Source organism: Lissotriton vulgaris, chromosome 6 (genome assembly GCF_964263255.1).
Source record: "Lissotriton vulgaris chromosome 6, aLisVul1.2, whole genome shotgun sequence".
Taxonomy (NCBI): Eukaryota; Metazoa; Chordata; class Amphibia; order Caudata; family Salamandridae; genus Lissotriton; species Lissotriton vulgaris.
Genome location: NC_141694.1, coordinates 397995704 through 398019902, shown reverse-complemented (window position 1 = coordinate 398019902; position 24199 = coordinate 397995704). Strand labels below are relative to the sequence as shown.

Sequence of the window (24199 nt, the reverse complement as noted above, 5' to 3'; positions counted from 1 at the left end):
ATGAGGTTGTAGGATAGATTTTAATTTAAGAAAATTAAAAAAATCCTCTCACTTTCATCTGCCCTGGCAATTCGTCGTCTACTTATTCTATGTTTTTTTTATTTATTACGTTTAACTAATGTTTAAACAGAGATGAATGTTCTTGTACTTACTTGCTTTTATTTGTAATGAGTATGTTGTATAGCTGTTCAGAATGTGACAGTTGAAACCTTAATCAATATCACTACAATCAATGCCTTTAAGCTGTGTGAATTAAGTGGGAGTCCCCTGATAAGAGCCTATCACGTGGGGGCACATGCTGAGTGAGGAACAGGAATTCTTGGCATTATTTAATCCTTTACCGGTAGAGACCAATGTATGAGTCCAGCTGGGAGCTTTGCCCAGGTATTTTAAATGTCACCCACGCTCCTCTCTCTGCAATGTAGTTAGATGCAGTTTTATCTTCATGCCCAGATTATGTTTGCATTCCATGATGTGGGCTTTAACAGTGAGAAAAGCTGCTGCCTCGCCACTGGCAACTGGCTGCGGGCTGTGACCTATTCATAGCATTAGTGAACCATTATGCCTGATGATACTTCATCAAACCCATCACTCACCTTGATTGGCTGCTTGCATGAGTCACCCCCTTCACTATTACAGACTGACATGAGCAATTACAGTGGAAGGAACAGCGCTGTCTATGCACTTGGAACACTTTGTTGGGTGTGCTGCATAAGCACAGGATAATTTTACGTTTAATGTCAAAAGGTTATTTGCTTGAACATATCTGTTTATAAATGATTTTAAAGTGCAAACGTTGCTTCTAAAACGATGTTACAAACATTGTAGTTATTCAAGCACAGATGAAACGTGAATTTCCTAATACATTTGAAAGAGAAAGAGTAATTACATCGGTCACAGGGTTCAACAGCGGGGCATTAGCGCGAAAGTGTTACATCTAACAACACCACAATCAGGTCGTGATACAGATCACCGCTCGAATGTCTGCCAGTGCCAATGACGGGATGCTTTGCAAAACCCACAGCCAATTGTGTAATTCAAATACACGAAAAGCAGGGCAAGGTTTTGGCTTGTAACTGCTGAAGTCCTTTCCAACATGTAGTCTCTGCTGGATCAGGTGCCAGAAAAGCTGTTGGTTTTGCATGGAAAATCTCTGAGAAGGAAACTCCAAATTCAGCACCCACCTCAGTGCTCTTGTCAGTCGGATGCTTTTCAACCCTTAATCCACTAAAGATTTATTGAATCAGTTTTTTGGGGAATTCAAAAACCTTAGAGGTCCTGTCAAAATTGGATACATTTGCTGTGAAGTTTTCCCAAAGCTTCAGATCTCTAGGAATGTGGAAAAAATTAAGTCCCACTTTTCCCCAACTTTTTGGAGTAGCTCCTCTTCCCCACTTCTAAGACTCCCTGAACCTCACAGTCAGCACTTTGGGGCCAGGACTGCAGCAGATGTCACCAAAAGGGTCCAGAGCAGGTCCATTAGCAACTGGTGAGATAATTACTTCAGGAAAGGATCCTCTTGCATCTTCAGATGTACCTGTAACCACACATGAGGTCAGTGACCTGACCCTTGGAGTTCACATCGTAGTCTGGTGTACAAGTCGTAGCATTTCCAGCAATTCAGTTCTCTACACACAGGTTCTGTACTCTTCTGTTCTTCCACAGGTCTGGATGTGTTCTCAGAAGGTGAGGATGAGGTTTCATTTTTGACAATTCACTAGCCAGTTGGTGGGTGTGGCTCCTGAACAGTCTCTAACCAGTGAACTTAAAGGTCCCAGTGCATCTTGTTTGTTTTCTGCAAACTATCCCACAGTCCATTACTCTTAGTGGAATGCTACATGACTGAACTTTCTGCCCTTGGAGGACTCTTGTGGCAAACATCAGATAATTTACATGCCTGGGAAAACATATCCACACATGCATTAGTTAGGAATGGTGACATTGGGTAGCATAGACTTGCACCATGTGTAATAACCCTTTGATTTAGTTTTATATTATTGATAATACCAACATGAATCTTCGAAAATGTGTCCGAATTCATTTAACCAATGGTTTGTAAAACATCTCAAACCCTCCCTCAAAGAGTTAGTGTTTTCTGGGGGCAAAAAGAAAATCCCATGCCGTTGGTTTATTTTTCAGAGATTTAAATTAAAGGGCCGATTTTGATCGCGGACGGACTTGCGTCCGTCCGCGATCACTGAGGAGGAGGGAACGTCCGCATGGGCTGCGGCGTTCCCTCTTTTGCGATTAGGATGTGACCGCCACCCTGGTGGTCATATCCTCTATTTTTAACATTGCAGCAATGTTAAAAATGCAGGCATTGCATTTGTATGCAGAAAGAGGCCCCCCCATGTGCAACCCCCACCCCTCCTTCACCTAGGGGGCCCGCAACGGGCCCCCGTAGTGAAGATCCGCATGCTTTTCCACTGCGGAAACCCGCCGTGGAAAAGCATTTCTTTTGGGGCATCCTAATATGGCTGGCGGTGTCTGAGAGACACCGCCACCATATTAGGGCTTTTCCGCCGCGGTTGTAAGCCAACCGCGGCGGAAAAGCTGCGGACGGAAACCAGGACCCACCAGCCATCCTAATGTGGTGGTGGGTCCTTGGTGGGTCCGCTACGGTTTTTCCACATCCTCCAGCCCGGAGGATGCCGAAAAATTGCAATCGTAATAGGCCCCTTAATTTGGTTCCTTATGTTTAGTGCTGATTCTCTTTTATTTCCTATGTGTGTACGCTGCACCTCCGTACAAAAGAAATTCCCAGCCTTTCATGGAAAATTATTAATTCATTCACAAAAGCAAAGTCAGTAGATGTGTGCATTCCAACGTGTCATGGTGGTGCAATTTCTGCAGCATGCACAGATGTCCCTACTGGGAGCAATCTTTTTACTGTAAAGGGGCACCAGAAAAGGCATACCTTTTGAGTATTCACAGGGATATGGAATGGCTTGCCCAAATGTATCTTCTCTTCAAAACTTGCAAACAAATGTTCCATGTTTGAAAGTTCAAAAAATGAAGGAAATGACATGAACAGAGAGTGAGTGCCAGCAATACACTACGCTGATGGTGCGGTTTTGCTCTTTCGAACCCCCTAATGGATTACTGGCCCTAATCTCGATTTTTGATTATTAATGGATAATTTGGATTTTGACACTAGCCCCTAGACCTAGCCCCTGGTACGATGGCTCTTTACGTACACTAAAGAGTGCGTGCAGACCCGCTGAAAGAGAGTGGCGGAAAGCTTATGACACTAGTAAAAAAGTGTCATATCTTGCCACTATCAAATCCTACCATCGTGCGGTCTGCAGAGCGCGTGCGGCATTTTATTCTCTCGAGTTCCGCAACAGCTCTAACCCCTCCAAATCTATCTTTAAGGCTCTTAAAGATTTGATGGCAAAAAAGGCCCCCATGAACGACACGGGTTCAATCTCACAATGTGAGGCACTGGCGAACTTCTTTCTCGAAAAGGTTCAAGCTATCCGTCGTTCCTTTTCTATTTCTACACTGGATACCGGACCTTCTCTTAGGCCCGAGGAACATACGGAATTGCTTACCTTCCCTTGTTTGTCGCCTGAGGGTTTTACTCATTTGGCCCAACATATTAAGTCCGGCTCTCCGGCTGATCCATTGAGACTGGCACTTTTCAGGGACCCGTCGTCCTTTGATCTTCTGCCGGTGCACTCTCTGATTAATCTCTCGCTCTCTACTGCTATGGTTCCTGCCAGTTGGAAGCATGCGGTGGTTACGCCTATTCTTAAAAAGCCTGGTTTAGATCCTCTTAAGCCAGAGAACTACCGGCCGATATCGCTTCTCCCGTGGCCGACGAAACTAGCGGAGGCACACGTGAATAGAGTCCTCTCTGACCATCTTTTGCGGCCAAATATTCTTGATCCTACGCAGAATGGGTTCCGTGCTGAACACAGCATGGAGACAGCCTTTCTATTCATGGTAGAACATCTCCGCTTGGTGTTAGATTCGGGTCAAACGGCGGCACTTGTTTTATTAGATCTTAGCGCCGCCTTTGACACCGTCTCTCACAAAATCCTTCTCCAGCGCTTGGAAGAGGCGGGTATCTCAGGGACTGCCCTCCAATGGTTCCGATCTTTTCTTGCCGATCGATCCTTTTGCGTAGCTATTCCACCCCATCAGTCCAAATTCCATCCGCTGGACCAGGGGGTCCCGCAGGGACCCTCGCTGAGCCCCACGTTATTCAATCTGTACATGAGGCCGCTGGCTGAGGTCGTCAGGCAGTGGGGCTTGACCGTGGTCTCATACGCTGACAACACTCAGCTGGCGGTCACGCTCAGCGGGGACTCTGACTTGGATGCCCCTAGGTTCCAGAATGGGCTGAGGTCGCTTGCCAGCTGGATGAACTCCAACTATCTCCAGCTGAATGCAAAAAAAACGGAGATAATGATCATCGGCAAGAAATCGGAACTGTGGGGTGACATATGGTGGCCACCGGAACTGGGGCCTACCCCGACTCCGGTAATTGAGACAAAAAATCTCAGAGTGTGGCTAGATCCCGCCCTTAGTTTTGTCTCCCATACCAAGAGAACTGCTGCCAGTTGTTTTGGCATCCTGCGAGGACTAAGACCAGCATTGAAATTTTTTGATGCTTCTACCAGGCAGCTGGTCCTGCAGGCGACGGTGATCTCTCGGCTTGATTACGCCGGCTCTCTCTTGGTAGGGGTGAATCAAGCCGACATTGCATGTCTGCAGCGTGTCCAGAATGCGGCAGCCAGAGCTGTGGTGGGTCTGCCCAGGTTTTGCTCCGCTGCCAATACTCTACGTTCCCTCCATTGGCTTCCAGTCAAGCAGAGGATTCAATTTAAAGTACTTTGCCTGTCCTACAAAATTCTTAAGGGCTTCTCGGCCCCGATTCTCACAAATCTTTTGACGTCTTATGTTCCTGCCCGTTCGTTGAGATCTCTAGGTCAGGACCTAGCAGTGGTCCCTCGGTTTAAACTTAGCCGAGCTGGAGGCCGCTCATTTCGAGTACGGGCTGCTGCCCCGTGGAACTCCCTTCCTTTAAAGATACATGCGTCTGATAATCTCTTTTTATTTCGTAGGGCCATCAAGACTTTTTTATTTCCCTGAGTCCGTTCGCTTTTAGCTCATTATCTCCTTAGTTTGTGTTGGCTACCTTGTCAAGTGCCGGGACGCTCCTTCGCTGGAGCAGCTGTGCGCTGAATACATTTTTATAACATAACATAACATAACACTAATATTTCCAAAACCACTACATGGGGTTTAGCCTGCAATGTAGCAAGATCAGGCCTATCTCCATCAAGTGCAATAATATCAGCTAGGTTAAAAAAAATCCTTATTTTTGGAATATCTTTAGATTCCCATAATCGCTTTTCACCCAGTCTTTCCAATCTCTGTCTCCACTTTAATCAAGCTACCTGGGCCCTGTTAAATATACTCACAAAAGTACGCAGCAAACCAACATTTGCCCTGTTGGAAATCTATAATCTGAAATGCCTACTGTGCTTATATATGGAGCTGGAATCTGGAGCTTTCGGATTGAACCTACCTCCAGGATATAGAGAACCATTGTTGCGGACATCTATTATGCTTAGGCCCAGAACGTTTCCAGCATTGTTTTCATTGAGTACTGGGCTTGGCCTATGTAACTAACTTGGTGGGGCTTGCTCCACTTCTCCTCTGGGCATCTGTATGGAGGAACTAGAAAGCAGCATTCAACCAAGCTACCCGTGTGGAAGCTAGGCAGACGAGGAAGGATGCAGTATTGTGCAAGGGCTATGTTTTTAATGCTATGCTTTTTTATAGTAATTTTATTATATCCAACTGTGGTTTTATGTTTCCTCTTTTATGATTAGATATTTATAATCAGATATTTAGAATGAGATAAAGAAATCAATTCATAATTTATTCTTTGACCATTATGATTAAAACAAACTGCCTTAAAAATGGTGAAAGGAGAGAAATATTCAAGTATGGATAAGTGCCTCTTTTTGCATGGTCATCTCCATCTTTGCGGACTGGTGGTCCTGCAGACACTGTGCATGGGGACACTGCTAACCAAGCCCCAGTGCATGTGCCCTGACTTCTAAAACATGTTGAAATGGGAAACAACCTTTACAACGCAACTTTTACAACGCACTACCATTACAACGCAGTCATTACAACGCAACATCCCTTACAACGCATGCCATTACACCGAAGCCATTACCACGCATGACACTACAACGCATACAATTACAACTCTTGGCATTACAACCCAGTCATTACAACACATACCATTACAATGCATACCATTACAATGCATAGTACCCTTACACTATCCAACACTTAGCCTACTGTTGCACCCCCTAGAGTTAGAATAGTAATTTTTACCCCTACACTATCCAACACTTAACCTACTGTTGCACCCCCTGGAGTTAGAATAGTAATTTTTACCCCTACACTATCCAATACTTACCATACATGCAATGTATTTGTTTGAGTTGTAATGGTATGCGTTGTAAAGGTAGTATGCGTTGTAATGGAATGCGTTGTAAAGGTAGTTTTAAAATATTCGTTGTAATGGCATGCGTTGTAATGGAATGCGTTGTAATGTATGTTGCGTTGTAAAAAATGCATTGCAAAGGGATGTGTTGTAAAAGTATGCATTGTAACGTCATACATTCCTCGAAATTGGCTAACCTTAATTGTCATATTTAACTTTCTTATATGCCCACAGTCTATGGTGTCCCACAATACACCCATTGCTTGAAAAATTAAATGTCACTTAGGGACTTAAGCACTACTGTGTCATTGACTAGTGTGACAAGACAAAACATGATTTCACGCCTAATTGTGGCTGCCACAGTTTTGAAACTGCACCCCCTATCTGTCAAAATAAACCCTTTTTGACCATATAAAACCACCCTTTGAATTCATAATTAGTCATTCTTTTGTAGGCTTCATAACCCACAAGGCGGGTGCATGGTATTTGAAAGTAGGACCTGTAGAAATGTAAGGTTAACCTGCACTTACAGTTCTGAGTCCCCAAAAAGCTATTTTTCTGTATGAAGGCTGGCTACTGATTGAGAAGCACTGAGAAACAATATTAAATATGCATTCTGCTATGTCAGGCTAGGCCCCGGCTGGATAAATAATTCAAGCAATGTTTTTTATAATTATCAAAGGCTTAACCCAAAGACGAAAACTATTTCTTAATGAATATAAAGAAATGTGCCTACCCCCTGCCGCTCCGAGAGGTTAGTTTGCATTAGCCTCCAAATGACAGCCCTCTGGTGAATTTCCATGGTGTGTGAAAATTGCCTCCCAAGCAGAGACGATGTCCTGGGTGTGGGAAGGTGTTTTGTTCCTTTAGTATGAAGACCAGTTGGGCAGTGCGCTGTAACTTAATTTACTTAAGGGGACCTCTTCTGTTCGAGCAGATGATACCTGCACAATTCCCTTTTTATCTTACTTGTCAGGTGGGCACCAAACCCAGTGAGAGAAATCTGCTCCCAGAACTGATTTGACCTGACCAAGGAGTCTAGGTTTGTCCTTTATTGTGGCCACACAAGTGTGTGGACCCATAGGCTCTGCCCAAGGAAAGAAGGATTTCTCCATCTTAAATTAAGTGAGTGAGGGTCTGTGGCATTTGTGAGAAGTTGGCCTGGCATATGACGTCCACTATTCTAGTGGGCACCTTGCACCAGTCCAAACGACCCTTATTGATGGTAGGTTTAAGACAACCTTTATAGACAGCTATCCTAGTGGTAGCTGTGGAGAGCGGCCTTCAGGCTAAGTCTTGAAGGAATGTAAAGCAGCTTGTTTTACCAGTCTATTATCTCTTAAATAATCAAATAAAAGTACACCCCACAAGGTATATATATAAAATATATCTAGTTATTCTAAACACAACCCCTCTAATTTCTTTATGAGGCTAGAGGTCAAGGTACAATACAAGAACTTTAAATAGCACACAGTAAATATCACAGTATACATTTTGCCCTAGGGGCCTCACAAACCATATACTAAAATAGTGGTATAAGAACCACGTGAGGGATAGAAGTGAGGCCTAGAGCCTGTAGAACCGCTGAGGCAACCCAGAACCACCCAAGGTAGGGAAGCAGGAGACCCACGGGGGACGCGTTTAGTGTCTAAACACAGACATGAATCACCATAGGCTTCTATGAGGAAAGTTTAAGTTACAAAGTTAAAGATTTATGACATTTAGGAGTGGAATGCGAGGATACCCCTTCAGTACTGGACACTTCAAGAGTCAAGACCCACAGGAGCACTGAAGTGCTCGTGTTAACTCACCCAGGGAAGCGGGGTGCATAGGTGTATTTTCATGTCTGGTTTCGTCGTTGATTCCTATGGAGAACTGCAGGCGACCAGGAGCAAAGTGTCCAGATGGAGCCAAGGGTGGATCGGAGATCATAAAAACCTGAAAGCAGAGGGGCCAGAGTCTGAGTCACTAGCCAGTGACCAGGATGGCAACAAGAAGATGCCAGCCCATGTCGGGTGCTTTAAGGTGAAGTAGGTGAAGTTTGACTCCTCAGCCATGAGGTCCAGGAGGCATCGACGACAACCAGGAGCTGGATTCGAGCTGTCCCACTAATGATGACGAGTGCTGCAGCATCGGTGTCCAGATTGGACCCAACAAGCCTTGGCAACAGCAACCCACGTAAGATGACTAGATTGGCTTCGGTGCAGACCAGCAAGGTCTGAGGGACTCACCCTTTGGAGGGGAGTCAGAGCACGTCTAGAGCAACAAGGAAAGCTCAAGAAACAAAGGATTGAGTGATCGCAAAGGAGCCTCGAGCTGCGGTGAAGAAAACGAGCCCACCGAACACTAGTGGAATGTAGGCCTCTCAGCTTCGATGCAAAAGGTGCTCGGGGCACGGGCAACAAATGGCCTAATGCACAACTTCCGAAAACTTTGGGAAGTGGGTGCAGTTTCAAATTTACAGGATGTCCAGGAGTTCCGGTCCGACGTCTCTCGTGTCTGCTCTGGGTCTCAGCTTTGCTGGGATCTTGTGTCGGCCTCAGAGATGTCTGGAAGTCTATTTACTGTGTTGCAGATTCTTCGGGATCCGGCGGGAGCCTTGAAAATGTAGACCAGCAAGATGCTCTTTGGTGCCCGTTTGAACATGGAGGTCACGATATGGAATGTCAAAATTTCTCGCTGAGCACTCAAATTGATATTATCCTTATTTCAGAGTTCAATCAACTGTAATTGTAATTATAAGTCCATTTTCAATCCATTTCCAAGTCAGACACCAGAGTTTTTAAGTAAACGTGATGTTGATCCACTTTATTTATGGGCTCCAAATTTTTCAATTCATAACACACTCTGCAGCCAACACGTGTTTCGTTGGGCATCAGTCATATGCCTATTCAACTTCCTCAGGGCTGCAAGCTTGAAAATAATAGGAACATAGTATAATACACCTTCTACGGCAAACTATTGAAAGTATATATTATTATCAAGAAATTAATTATGTATTTAAATATAAAATCACCACCTAAGTGAAATAGATATAGTTCCCTTAAATTGTGACAAATAGGTCCAACTGTATACCAATATTGTGACTCCCGGTGTCTCTTTTTTATTTACAAAACATTCGGGTTTTTAGCAAAATTAACAATTCATAAATATTCAAATATAATTTACCTATAGTCAGTAATTCTTCATTTCTATATTTTCTTTATAGTAGAAATTCATAAGGGTTGAATCTGAATCTGGAATGATATAAGGGTACTCTTAGCCCCGACACAACAGCTCGCGCCCAATAGTGAAAAAGGTTACTAAATTACTCTACTTACTATCATTAATGGCTGTGCGTATTTTCCAATATCAATACGGTGATTCTTGTAAGTTCAGTAAGCACTCTAAAATCTGTCAATAATAAAAGTATAACTATTATATATCTATTAATAGTTGGTATCTAATTATTCAGCTCCTAGTTCCAGAAATTATTACACTTCTCTCGTTGCCGCTACTGTCTATTTCGATTATGGTAAGAGTGTTAAGCTCTGTTGTAAATTCACAGAACCGCTGGTCCCTACATATGCCTGTGTGGCATATCTCCTAAGAAATATTGTAGTTCTGTATCAATATTTCCTCACATGCTATCCCGTCTTTTACCCTGTTACCTCAATTTCCTTGTACGATATGGAATGTCGAAGGTCTAAGATTTTGTCTTCAGAGTTTTGTCCAGGGTAATCTAAAGTTTTAGTAACTGTGGGGCATATTACCAACAAGTAGCAATATTTATCGCTAAATAGGCTTAGCCATGATTTTTTTTATCGCTGCCTATCGCTGGATATGTTAGCGGAGAAAACATGCTATTAGCAATGTTTTTCTCCATTGTGCTAAAATATCCAGCGATAGCGGCAAAATGCCTGAATATCGCTTAGAATACAGCGATATTCACGCATTAGCGACGAAATGCTCTTAGCCATGTTATCCACCTCCCATTGGATAACATGGCTAAGAACTTAGCGCCGGGACGCTCTTTGGAGCAGCTGAGCGCTCTACAAAACAAACAGTAACATAACATAACATAACAGAACTGGTCTGGGCAGGTGTTAGTATTTGTAGTTATTTGCGCTTAGCGCGGATATTTCCAATGCTACGCCTGCCTTGCTAATAGGCAATAGCGACATTAGTGACTGCTTTCAGTCGCTAACTGGTTGGGTACGCCCACTTTGCATATCATTAGCGATAAACATCGCTGACATGCAAAGCGGGCCCCAAACCGCTCGCTATCGCTTAAAAGATTTCGCTAACATCAGTTAGCGACAACTTGCTTATAGTGGGATAGAATTATCGCCGCTTAGTGGCTGAAACGACAGCTAAATCAGCAATAATTGCCTATCGCGCCCCATGGTAATTTGCCCCTAGGTTCCTATACTTATACTAAGTTTAGGGGTTGGACTAACTCTAGGGTCCCACCTAAGGGACGACCTGGGGAGGGGATGGTTACACCCCTTCCCCTTTGTCCGGTTTCACTCCAGAGCTGGGGCTTAGTGCCCCAGCAACCGGTTTGAACTGGGAAATGCATGGAGCACTTTGTATGCCCCAGGCAGTGTCTCAAAAGCATTCACTGAATGCAACCCACCCTGCCCCAATACACTAAAGCCTGTCTAGAGAGGTGCTGGCACCTCCCTGGACAGGGAACCTATTGTCCAGGCCTCCCTTGCCAGAGTTTCATCCAGCTGCAGGAGGTCAGACTCGTGTCTGTGGCAGCAGCATCCACTTTGTGATGCTGAGGCTCTTTAAAACTATTACCGGGTATACCAGTGTGTACTTGTCTTCTCCCTCTAGAAGGGTGGGTTGCTACCCCCGCCGCCAGAACTGGTGGGGGGGAGTTAGTATTCCAAAGTGTTTAACACCAAACACAACATGTTTTGAGACAGCCAAACTAAAGTTAGCATTAACCGCGAGGATTATAATGCACTTAAGAGTGTATGGTATGGCCACATCACTGAACAGCTATAAGGAAGGGATCCAGAAAGCTGCAGAGGGGCTCATCTCATGCCAGGGAACCCTCTCACACAAAACCAAGCACTCTGCCTTCAGGATTGTCAAGGCCTGCCATATGAGTGACTTATAGGTTAATCTGTGTCTGTTTTAAATGGTGGATATAGGTATACTATATCCCAGTAAGGGGTACTTACACCACCTTACCCAGGCTGCAAGTGCAGACCTGTGGTAGCATTTTGGAAGGCTTCCCAGGGGTGGCATAATACATGCTTCAGCCCCTGGTAGGCCTCTGGTGTAGCGATGCCCTTGGTACCTAAGGTACTATATACTAGGGGCACACAAGCTCACTCAGTAACCAATCTGGTATGTACCCAATGTACATGGATTAAATTTAAAGAGAGAACAGCTAGGCTGTGGTCCAGATAAGCAGGGCCACAGCCAAACTAAAGTCGAAAAACCAGTGAAATACAGCAAAAAGTGGGGGTAACCATAGGAAGCAGACCCTCTCTCCTACAGCATTGCTTGTAGTAGGGCACTCAGTAACTGTTGCAAAAGTGGTTAGAGTTACCACTAGGAACTTTTAAACTAGTGATTACAGAGGGGCGAGGAGTCACCTCACCATCCACAAGATAGAGTGAGGCATGAATGTGGCACCCCAAGATACCTTCTTAAGAACACTCTGGACCTGTGTAAGAACAGAAGAAGGAATGCACCTGCTGGTTGAGGCCTGTAAGAAGACATGAACTGTGGACCTGCTCCCACTTGTACCCAGGATAAAGAAATGGTCTTCAAGGGTCAATTAACTACCTTCTTGTGGTCCTGTGTAAGATACAGGGCCACAATAAGCTGAAGAGTCCAGCTGACCAGTTAGAATTAGTTCTGAAACTGGCCTCATTGGTGGCCTGTGATGGAGTGAGTCTTGATTTCCAAGTACTGTTCTCGAGGTCCTGGGACTCTTGGTTGTGTCTAACTGGACTTCTCGTGACATACTTAACAACGTGGAACTTTGAAATGGTTTGGTCTTGAAGAACTCTAAAAGACTAAGGCAAAACTGCCTAGTCCATCCACATGTGTACTGAAGAAATAGGTCTCCATAGACAAAGCTTCTCCACAGTAGCGGATCCAGTTCAGTGAACCATCGTCAAGAAGCATCCGGCCTCGTGTAATTGAACCTGAGATGCAGCTACAAATATTTCCCAGTGAAAAATTCCGAGCTCCAAAATGGAATCAAGTCTAAAGGTACAAATATTGAGTGGGCAAAGGAGAATTCAACTGAGAAGAGGACTTCACTGGGCATAAAATTTGAATTTGTCCCACTCTGAGCTTTCCCACTAAAACCAACAGCTTCAACAGGACCTCCTCCAATACCTATATGCACTTGTGAGGACATCCTCAGCTACTGCTGTTGTCTTGCCCTACTGAAAGATTTTGACTTCCAGAAGAAAGGCTATGTTCCAAGGTGAAACCTCTGACCCTCTTGAACCTGGTGGAATTATTCGACCAGTGCTCAATTGCGGTTGGCCTGAAATCATACCTAGATTTTGGTCATCTGCGAACAATCTACCTGCAGTGGCACTTATTGCTTTTTGGTGCTATTTTCAATAAAAACATTATAAATTCACATCTTTCGATCCCCTTATTGAATTTTGTTTTTTACTTTTCAACTTTTGGTACTACTAAATGCTTTAAAGATTTCTCTCATTTAAGCCTGTCAGCTCTGTGACATAGCTACATAGGGTTGAGCTCAGGTTTAAATTGCTGAAACATTTTATTTAACCTAAAAGTATAATGTGTTTATTACATAAAAAGCACCTTTCGTGGCATGATTTTATTAATTTTCCACCGCTATATATTATTGGTACCTGCAGCGGACTATAATATACGTTTCTCAAAGCTTACTTTAAGCAAACAATCAGTGGCTGTGTTGTTCACCATGAACTTTTTAAAAGATCATCTAAAATAGTCGCATCTTAAAAAGTTAGCTTTCCTTCCTTGGATCTTCCTGTCTCCGATGATAGTTTTAATTTGGGAAAACTGAATGTACTCTCATCTGCTTCTTCAAATGGGAAGTCAGCATAATAACATGACAATTTAATTTTCAAAATTTATGGTATGAGTCCCGCAAGAACCAGCCTATTTACTGCTGACTGTATGCAAGGCATATTTGATGACATTTCACATTCACTACACTGTATAATTTTGCAAGTATGTGGCTAGTGTATATTTATTTGAGAGCAAACAGGGTGACTAATTATGCAGCATGGAAAGACAAGCTGTGTTATATAAATGTTACGACAATATAGGCATAGGTGTAGCCTAAGTAACTGCAATTTAACACTGAAATATAGCAGTCAGCAATAGAAAGATGTCCTGATTCTGTGCAACAAAAACCCTGCTACAGTGCAGCAGCACATTTAGTTCTGTTTTAAGTAACTTCTAATCTTTTAGAGACATAAATCCTTTTTCTGTCCAAATCTGGAAATTATGCAGAAGATGCTAGATTGAGTGAAAAATACTGTCACAGAATCAAATATTTGTATTGGCCTGCTGTTAGACTTAGCCCTTTTTGCAGGGCTATCCTCCAACATGTTGCTTCCTCCTCCTATTTTTTCCTGACCTCTTGTTGTTAGCTATATGACTCTGGTCACTGTTAATTAGTGCTAAAGTGCATATGCTCTCTGTGTAAATTGCATTTATGGATAAGTGTTTCCATGATTGGCATATTTGATTTACTGGTAAGTCTCTAGTAAAGTGCACTGTAGTGTGTCAGGGCCTGTCAATCAAATGCTACTAGTGGGCCTGCAGCACTGATTGTGCCACCCAGATGAGTAGACCTGAAAAAGTTTCCCAGACCCACCACTGCAGTGTCTGTGCGCAGTTGTTAACTGCCATGTCGACTTACCAAGTGCACCCACTTGCCAGTTCCTAACCTACCCTTTTCTTACATTTAAGACACCCCATTTCTTGCATTTAAGACACCCCTATGGTAGGCCCAAGGTACCCTTCTGGGCAAGGTGCAGTGTATGTGAAAGGATGGACATGTACTGGTGTGTGTTACATATCCTGATAGTGAAATACTTCAAATTTCGTTTTCACTATTGAAAGGTGAACTCGTACAAGTGTAATTTCCCATTGGGACAAGATGGAGAAATAAAGTTTAGGCTCTCTAAACTCAGAAATTCATAACACATCTTTTAGTAAAGATGGTTTTTAAATTGTGTGTTTAAAAATACCACTTTTAGAAAGAAGGCATTTTCTTGTTTAACCATTCTGTGTGCCTCTGCCTGGTTGTGGATTGACTATCTAGTTTTGAATTGACAGGGGCTGGGGATGTGAATTCACTCTAGACAGCCACTGTGGGTTTGAGGTGTGCCTGTCCCTTCATGGATGACTCAGACCTGAGCTGAATGGGTCTTGGCTTCATTTAGAGTGGTGGGAGTAGATTCCCTTTGCATGAATAGGGCCTGTCTCCCTTGCACAATGCTGTCTCTACCCCCTGGGGTCATACTGCACAAGTGAGAACATAACTGGCTTGACCTGATCTCAGGGTCTCTTGCACCAAGAAAGCAAAGGCATTTGGGGTATAAGTATTAGGCCTAAATCCCCAGAGTCGTAGACTACTTCTGGAATCAAGGGGAACGTTTGCCAAGGAGAAGAGCTGGAGTGACTGAGAAGAAGTACTGCCCCTTTGCTGTGTGCTGTCAGGGTTTGGCCTGCAGTAGCTGTTTCTACCAAGGAAAGGAGACAGACTTTGCTATGTTCTGTGTCCCCCTGCTTGAGGAAGATCTCCAAGGGCTTAAGTAGAAATTGCCTCCTGTTCTGAAGTCTCAGCAACACAAAACCTTTACCTCCAGCTCCCCTGAACTCTCTTGTTCTGACCTGCCAGGAGGTGCCTGTGACTTCGTTGGGCCTCTGGAGGTTGTTCCTGCTGTTGGGAAGTGGAAAAGCAATGCAACTACAAGAAAATTGGCGCTTCGCTCTTCTTGCTGCAACACCGCTGTGCGAGAAGACTCTACATGCTCCACTGCCGAAACCGACGCAGCGCCTGTCGCCGTTATGAGTACTGACACATAAAGGGATTGCGGCTGAAGAAACCGACACAGCACCACTCGACAACGCCGCATCGATCACCGACACATCCACAGATCTCCTGATGCATTCCCCGTGGACAAGCATCATGTTGGAATAAGCCCATCACTTCAACCTACAGACCGGATTCGACGCATCTTCTCCTCCATGCAGCAAAACTGTTGCAGCCTTCCCATGGTCTCAGGAACTGACACATCTTTGTTTTTTGACGCTTCTCATCTCTGCGGCTGTTTCGCCTTGTGAATTTTGTAGCAATTACAGATACTTTGAGAGAAATCATGCACCCAGTTTTCTATGGGCCAAGTTGATTGAACCTATTTAAAGTCATATTCCTATTACATGTATGTGTATGTTGGTTTTTTGTCATTTTGGTCTTGTTGCGTTTAGATAAAAAATACTTTATTTTTCTAAACTGGTGTGTCCATTTGTGGTGTTATCACTGTATTACTGTGTATTTGGAGTACAAATACTTTACACATTGCCTTTAGGATAGGTCTTTCTGCTTGTGCCAAGCTACCCAGAGGGTGAGCATGGGTTATATAAAGTGTGTATCCCCTCTATCCCGATTAGAAGCAAGGGTCCCTATTTGGACAAAGGTACCTACCTCTGCCAACTAGAGACCCCTATTTCTAACAACTGTTGATTAGTGGCACTAAAAATTGAGGTAAATGTGTATTTTAGACTCCCTTGAATTTCTTATAATTCATATATACGACAGGTCTTCAAACTGTGAGATGCTCGCCACTCAGGTTTGTGGCTGTATTCCCAGGAGGGGGCAAATGCCTTGGAAAAGACTTTTAAATGAACCTTGTTTACTTGATGTGTTTCCAGGCAGTCTTCTTTTATATTCAGTGGTTAAAGTGCATACACAAGTTTGGCAACTGAGATCCTAAGTGCCATGGCTGTGGGGGGCAGTGAGCGTGGTGGCAGGGTCAAAGATGTCTATAAAAAGAACAACATATTCTGTATTCCATTTGTTTTTTTTTCATCTCTAATTAACTGCATATACAATAACACACACACCTTAGATTAAAAATAAATGCAAGTTAATCAGTGGGAAAAGCATTCTTTTCTTTTGAAACCTCATTTGGTTTATGTGATAACTGCAGGTGTCTGTGTGTGACCAGAGTTTCACAGATGTAAATTCTGGTTGGTACATTGGGGAATTGTGACTTGCATATTTATAGTGCTACACGTTCTCAGACTGTGCCTCAAAGCCTTGCGAATGTGTCTTTTTAAAATTGTACTACACTCAGCATAAGACAGGATGCAGGAGAATGATTCACTGCTCAAGATAAAACAAGTGATTTCAAAGTATATATTTTAGTAAGACGTAATCAGGCTGAACCTAGTGCCAACATTTTCAAAATGCAGAACTCTGCGTACAACACTCTTACATTGCCTCTCATAAAGAATAAATCTTTGTCACCATGAAACTTCAAGAGACTGCATCAATTAAAGCAAATTCTGGCTCCCAAGTGCAGTCTTTACATTTGGTGATATACCAGATGCATATATTTATGTTTATTTCAGGTAGCAGGCACCCTGGTGAGAATGCATGTTTCTTCTTTAGCTTTCTGTCCCTCCCTAGGCTTCAGAGTTGAGGAGAACTCAAGGTCTGCAATGCCATTCAGGGATGGGGTGGTTGCATTTTAACAAAATGTATAGGAACAGTTGTTCTAAAAGCATTTTTTTAAGGATATGTCAGTCCCCATAGGTACCTTCTACTTCTACCTCTGTTTACATGCAAATTTCCCTTGCTAGCATTAAGTCCCATGTTGGCTTTCCTGCACGAGGCTCAAGCCATAGAGGAGCAAGATGTGTAGATTTTTCCTTTTTTTAATTACAGAAAGGGGCAGACAGCCTGTGTTGGACTTTAGAGCTAGGAGTGATCACCCATTGGACTGGGGAGAGGAAACAGCCTTTAGGTATCATTGATGCTGCCGGTGCGATGGCATCATATTCAACAGGGGTGGCTGTTTTACAATTGTTCCTTGCTTGCTTTAGAGACCAGGGAACACCTTCAGTGCCACTGTTGCTTTGGGCTTTTGTGCAATGGCCCAAGATAAGGAAACATTGAAGCAGAGGAGAAACCTTAGCCCTCATGGAAATATTAGGGAGGGTGATGGGGCAAAAGAGGCTCAAGTTTTTAACAAAGGAGACTGCCTTCTTTCAATGGCGTAGCTACTAGCTATTGTTAGTGAAGCATGTGCAGTAGCACTGAGTACCAGGAGTATCAGAGGCGTACCGTATCACAATTATGACTGTCTTCTTTTACAAAAGGGGTGAGCAGAGACCTCTATTCGTTTCTAGCATTAGATCTGAGGGCACCCTTGCAACAAAGAGGAGAGAAACACATGGGAGCTTATTTTTTCTTTGAAATCACCAGAGAGCCTGTTTCGAGAATGAAGTGATGGCCATACATGGGAGGAAGGGATGAAAAAGGCAGAGAAGTCAGCCCACTTTTCAGGGCCACAGCTATCATTAGTGCACAAGGTCGGTTACATTGGGGCTCACAATACCCATTGATGGGGAGCATTATTTGTGGATCAATGTATATTTTTGTTTGATGCATTTACTCATTTATGTCTCACATTTATTGTTGATTACAAGTTACAAGAAGTATCCCTGAATTTATCTCATAATTAGAGCCCCTAGTTTAATATTTGTTTTTGTTTTTGTTTTTTTACATTTCCGTCTGTATTTATCCATAATATTTTTTCGGGCATTTTATTGGTATTTTTCCATATTGATATTGTGTTTTATGAATAAATAGAGACGTATAATGGGATATTTCCGCATTTATTTAACTATAAACATGTACTTTTACTTTGATACTATCACATTTTTGCTAATTAAGCAGCCAAATATAACAAAACACTACACCCACTGGTAACTATGAGCATAATCAGCCTTACCCCTCCCAATCCTCCAGTCTATGGCAGAAAGGTATGGAAGGGGTCTGCCTTCAAAACATTTAGCTTGGGGGGGGGCGGGTAGGGGGTGGCTCAGAGCAAAAACATTTGAAGACATCTGTTATATGTAAACATTCCAATCGTAAACATTAGTTTAAGTGTATGTTGGTGACTGTTGTATCCTACCCATGCCATTTGCGGGGGTCGAATCGGAGAGAGACTGACTTTTGACGTTTTGAGAGTTTTGTCTGAGTCACAGCATTCCAAACAGTTCCTGACCTGGACTTCGATTTGCTTGTCAATCCCGGGCCACCAATAACTTGCTCTGACACGCTGCTTGGTTTTGGTGATGCCTAGGTGGCCAACGTGACACAAACTTAGGATTTTGTCTCTGAGCGTGGCAGGGGCTATGGCTTTACCCATTCTGTACAACACGCCATTTTCCAAGCTGAGTTCATTCCTAGTTTACTACAAGGCAAGCATATGGCTATGAAATTAAGTAAATAAGTGTCACACACTCTAGCAGCACATCGTTTAACCTGAGTTTGTTGGTTGAAGGTCACTCATCACAAGGATTGTGTACTAATAATTCTCGCAGTGTGAATCTTGAGCCTTTAATTAATCAACCGTCATGTGTGCCCTCAGTTCCTTGAACCTTTCTCAACCTCAGGCATTTCTTCCTCTTAAAGGTGCACCTTGCATGCCTTGGAAAGAGTGGAAAGAGTATTTTGTCAATTACATTGAGACAGTTGAGGATGATGACTTCACTGCTGAAAAGAAGAAAAAGGTGCTTCTGTACTGTTTGGGTCCTGGTGGTCTTAAGACCTACAATAACATTGAGAAGAAAGTGAGAACAGGTGATAATGTCTATCAACATGCCCTAGATGATCTAGACGATCACTTCTCGCCCATTGTATGTGTTGCTGTTGATCGATACAAGTTCTCAAGAAGAAAGCAAGGAAAAGATGAGAGTGTAGAGGATTATGTGGCTGCTCTGAATAACTTGGCCCTGACCTGCAGATTCGGAGCGCTGCAGGAGGAGTTTGTGCGTGACCAAATAATAATGCATGCAAGCAACCCCAACATCCAAGATAAACTCTGGGTCAATGGCGAGGCTTCCTTGAAGGAGGTTGTTGCTCTTGTCAAGAAAGCTGAACTTACTGGCAGATGTGCCAAAGCAGTAATTGATGAACCAGCGGAAATAAAAGCCATTAGATCCTCCAAATACAAACAGAAAGGTAACAGAAAAGAAATGAGTCATGATCATCACAAGAGAAGTGAATCTACCAGATCGAAACATAGCAGCGATAGACGCACAAACACAAGAGACAATGACTTTCCTGATCTCAAATGCTATCGCTGTGGGTCTCCAACTCATCTTGCCGATTCTAAAAAGTGCCCAGCTCTACATCAAAAATGCTCGTCTTGCGGCATGACTGGTCACATCGCTAAGGTTTGCAACAAGAAAATGTACAGACAAAGCAGACAGGTGCGACAAATACAGGAAGAGAGTGATTCCACCGAAGAGGACTCGGAGTACTCTGACTCAGACAATGTCAGTTATGTTTTCTCAATTGAATACGACGTGTTAGAAGTCACGCCCACTAAGAAAAAAAAACCCATGTGTGATGTTAGCTTGGGAGGAGTGACAGTCAATCTGATGGCAGACTCTGGGTCACCCTTCACGATCATCAATGAAAACATTTGGAAGCAATTTACGGATAAATTAGGCTCTAATCTAGAAAAACCCAGAGTTATTGCTAGAAGCTACACTGGGAACAACATCGAATTCCTAGGAACACGTGACTTGGAGTTTGAATTCAAAAATCGGAAAGCATTTTGCCGACTGTATGTTGCAAAAAAAGGCCCCTCTGTCCTTGGCTGGAGTGATCAAGCTGATCTAGGCATCATGCTCGATCCCAATAGTGATGATCCTGTCTTGTCCATAAATGATTCATGTAAACTATCCATACAAAAAGACTTCCCCGAAGTGTTCTCAGGTAAAGTGGGTTTGCTTAACAGTTTCGAACACAAAATTGAACTTAAAGACTCAGCTGTTCCTTGCATTCACAAGGTAAGACATCTACCAGTTTCAGTGAGAAATGATGTACAAGCGGAACTGAACAAGCTTGTCAAGGATGGCATTATAGAAGCAGTGGAATCGGCGGAGTGGGTTTCCCCCTTGGTTGTTGTCAAACGTCCCAACGGGAAAATCAGACTCTGCATCGATCTCAGGGACCTCAATAAGAACATTATTGTTGATCAATATCCCCTACCACGTATTTGTGAAATGTTTAGTGCCACCAATGACATGTGTGTATTTTCCATAATTGACTTAAAATCTGCATATCACCAGATTCCCCTGCATGCAGACAGTAAAAAATTCACTACCTTTATCTCACCCTTTGGTTGCTATCGGTTTACCAGGGTACCATTTGGTTTAGCCTCTGCCGCAGCACTTTTCCAAAGGGTCATGACATCTATTCTGGAAGGTGTTGAAGGTATCAGGTTTTTCCAGGATGATATCCTGGTCATGGGCAGCAACCAATCGGAACACGACACACGCCTCAGACAAGTGTTTTCCAAACTTAAAATGCATGGTTTAACAGTAGAATTGGACAAATGTAAAATTTCACAGGACAAAGTGGTCTACCTTGGGCACACTATCAGCCGTGATGGGATCAAACCCAAACAGGGTTTGGTGGATGCCATCCTCAATGCCCCATGTCCCTCAAGCAAAGAGGATGTAAGAGCCTTTCTCGGTTTGACGGAGTATTACTCCAAATTCATAAGAAACTTCTCTGAAAAAACCTACAGCATAAGACAACTATTGAAAAACAAAACCAAATTTGTTTGGTCATCGGACTGTCAGAACACTTTTGTTACCATCAAAAAAGAAATCAGCGAGGCGCCTTTCCTCAAAGGTTTTGACCCCAAAGCAGATATTTACCTCACCACAGATGCAAGCAACAAAGGTATTGGAGCAGTGCTAGCACAGAAGGACACCTCTAACCAAGAGTGGGTAGTAGCCTTTGCCTCCAGGTCACTCACCCCTGCGGAGGAAAAGTACTCTGTCATAGAACGCGAAATGCTAGCTTGCTCGTGGGCGCTCAACTACTTCAGAGCCTATGTGTGGGGTTACAAGATCCATCTCCGCACTGACCACAAACCGTTGTTAAAGATTCTGACAGCCTCAGGTCTACAAAACGCTTCACCAAGACTCAGCAAAATGTCGATCAAGCTGCTGGATTACAACTACTCGGCAGAATATTGGCCAGGTGTGAAAAACAAAATCGCAGATTTCCTCAGCAGATTACCTCTGCCTCACATGGAAAGCATAGTCGCTCAAGAAGATGAGGAGAAGGTTGCCCTACTCTTCAACACGGACCTGGATGGAATATCAGCTGAAGAATGGAGTCAACACATGTCGCGCGACTCCACTCTGCAAATGGTATGCCAATTCATCAACTCTGCATGGCCAGATAAGCGCAACCTACTAGACAATGTCAAGGTGTTTTGGGAAACTAGGAATGAACTCAGCTTGGAAAATGGCGTGTTGTACAGAATGGGTAAAGCCATAGCCCCTGCCACGCTCAGAGACAAAATCCTAAGTTTGTGTCACGTTGGCCACCTAGGCATCACCAAAACCAAGCAGCGTGTCAGAGCAAGTTATTGGTGGCCCGGGATTGACAAGCAAATCGAAGTCCAGGTCAGGAACTGTTTGGAATGCTGTGACTCAGACAAAACTCTCAAAACGTCAAAAGTCAGTCTCTCTCCGATTCGACCCCCGCAAATGGCATGGGAGAAATTAGGTTTGGACATCGTGGGGCCTGTAGAAGGACATGATGGAGCAATCAAGTACATCTTGGTGGCAATAGATCACTTCTCCAAGTGGCCAGAAATTAAAATCGTAGAGGAAATTGACAGTTCTAAATGCATAGACTTCTTGGACAAGCTCTTTCTCAGTGAAGGATTACCAAAATCCGTCCTCACCGATAATGGCCGGCAATTCTGTTCTGAAGCATTCAAGTCATTCCTTGCTAGGAACTGCATCACCCACTACACCACATCAATTTATCACCCTGAAGGAAACGGCCTCACTGAACGATTTAACCGGGTCTTGAAGGGACACATTCAACTATCCAGAAATGCAAACTTAAACTGGGAAGAGGAAATATACAAACTCATCTGGGCATTCAGGATTGCTCCTTGTGCTAGCACACGCACTGCACCATTCATTCTCATGAGAAGCAGGCAGCCCATGAGCGTTGATCTAGGATGGATGTCCGAATCCAAACAAATTGAATGGTCGCCTGAAAACATAAGAAAGAACATCATCAAAGCACAGAAGTACTACAAAGAATGGTACGATTCTAAACACAGTGCAAAAGATCATTCATTCAAGGTTGGCGATCTGGTGAAAGTTCGTTTGGAAAAAAAAGTAAAGAAAGGAGAAAGCAGATTCACCGCCCCACTTCACATCGATGAACTGTTCAACAATGCGGCAAGACTCAGTGATGGGAAGGTCTGGCACATGAGCAGACTAGCGAACTATCATCCCAGTGACAAGGCCCAGGGTCACCAGCAGCATGTTACTGTTAGCAATGATTTGTGGGTAGATGTTGATAGATCTAGTACTGATGAGAATAATAGGCCTAAAAACAACAGCACATGTGACCTCCAACCCGACTCTGACTCTGATGATGGCCAATCGACAGATCGGTCTGCAGGTGTCCATCCCAGCGCTTCGACTTGTAATCGGAGTTGTCAGGATGACCCTCATTCGGATTCTGAAGTGGTGTCTGATGGTCACGGTTTCAGTGGTAGGTTCGGCAGATCTGTTCTTGACTCTCATTCGGACACCGAATGTGCACCACACTTACCAACGACCTATGGGAGGTTTGGTAGGACCATCCGCAAACCTAAACGTTTGGATGATTATGAGTGTGACTAACTACCCTACTGTTTATGCCCCATATCTAATTGCCACCGCTTCCTGTGGCGCTGTTGCCAAAACTTTATAGAGAGGAAGATGTGTTGTATCCTACCCATGCCACCCCCCTTGCACCCATGCGCATAGTACCTTCCTTTCCCCTGCGCATGAACCTTCCCAGCTTCTCCGCTTCCCATTGGTTCCCCCACATTCCATTCCTGACTCCAGCTGATTGCGTTGACACCAACTGTCATTTCTGATGTTTCGTTCACCCACGCATCATCACCGTGTGGGGCTGTTTTAATAAATCCTACTTCTCACTACTCCAGTCTGCAGACTACTTCTTAACAGTGACTGTTAAGTAAAAGTCTACATTTTGGCAAATAGGTAAATTTCTTCCCATTGTCTTCAGTAATTAATCCTCTTATAAATTACTTCGGCTGGGTTTAGAAGTTTTTTTTTCTTCATCCTTTCATAATAGTGTGGGGTATGTTTTGCAACGCAGGTTTTGCTACTGTTTTCAAATGCAGTCTTGTAGGGGGCTTTGAGAATCATGTGCCAATCTGTTGTGCCCAGATTCTGCTCTGCCTAAAATTTGTTTGGAACAGTTCTATGGATAATACAGGTACCCGGCTATTAAAGATGACCCTTTTGCTTCCGTAAAACAGCGCTGTTAAGCCTTAACAACAATAACTCCTTCCGTATATGCTCTTTTGGACATGTTTTAAGTAGAAAGAGGGTGCATCTGTCTGAAGATCTAACGTGCCTGCCATGATTGACCTAGAAAGTTTGCTATTTTGTGTA

General features: G+C 43.5%; 1 protein-coding gene across 1 annotated transcript in view; it reads left to right on the top strand.

Annotated features, from left to right (window-relative positions):
* Positions 1 to 24199, top strand: part of CSMD1 (CUB and Sushi multiple domains 1) — a 3932590-nt gene that overhangs the window by 1617240 nt on the left and 2291151 nt on the right. The window lies entirely within an intron of this gene.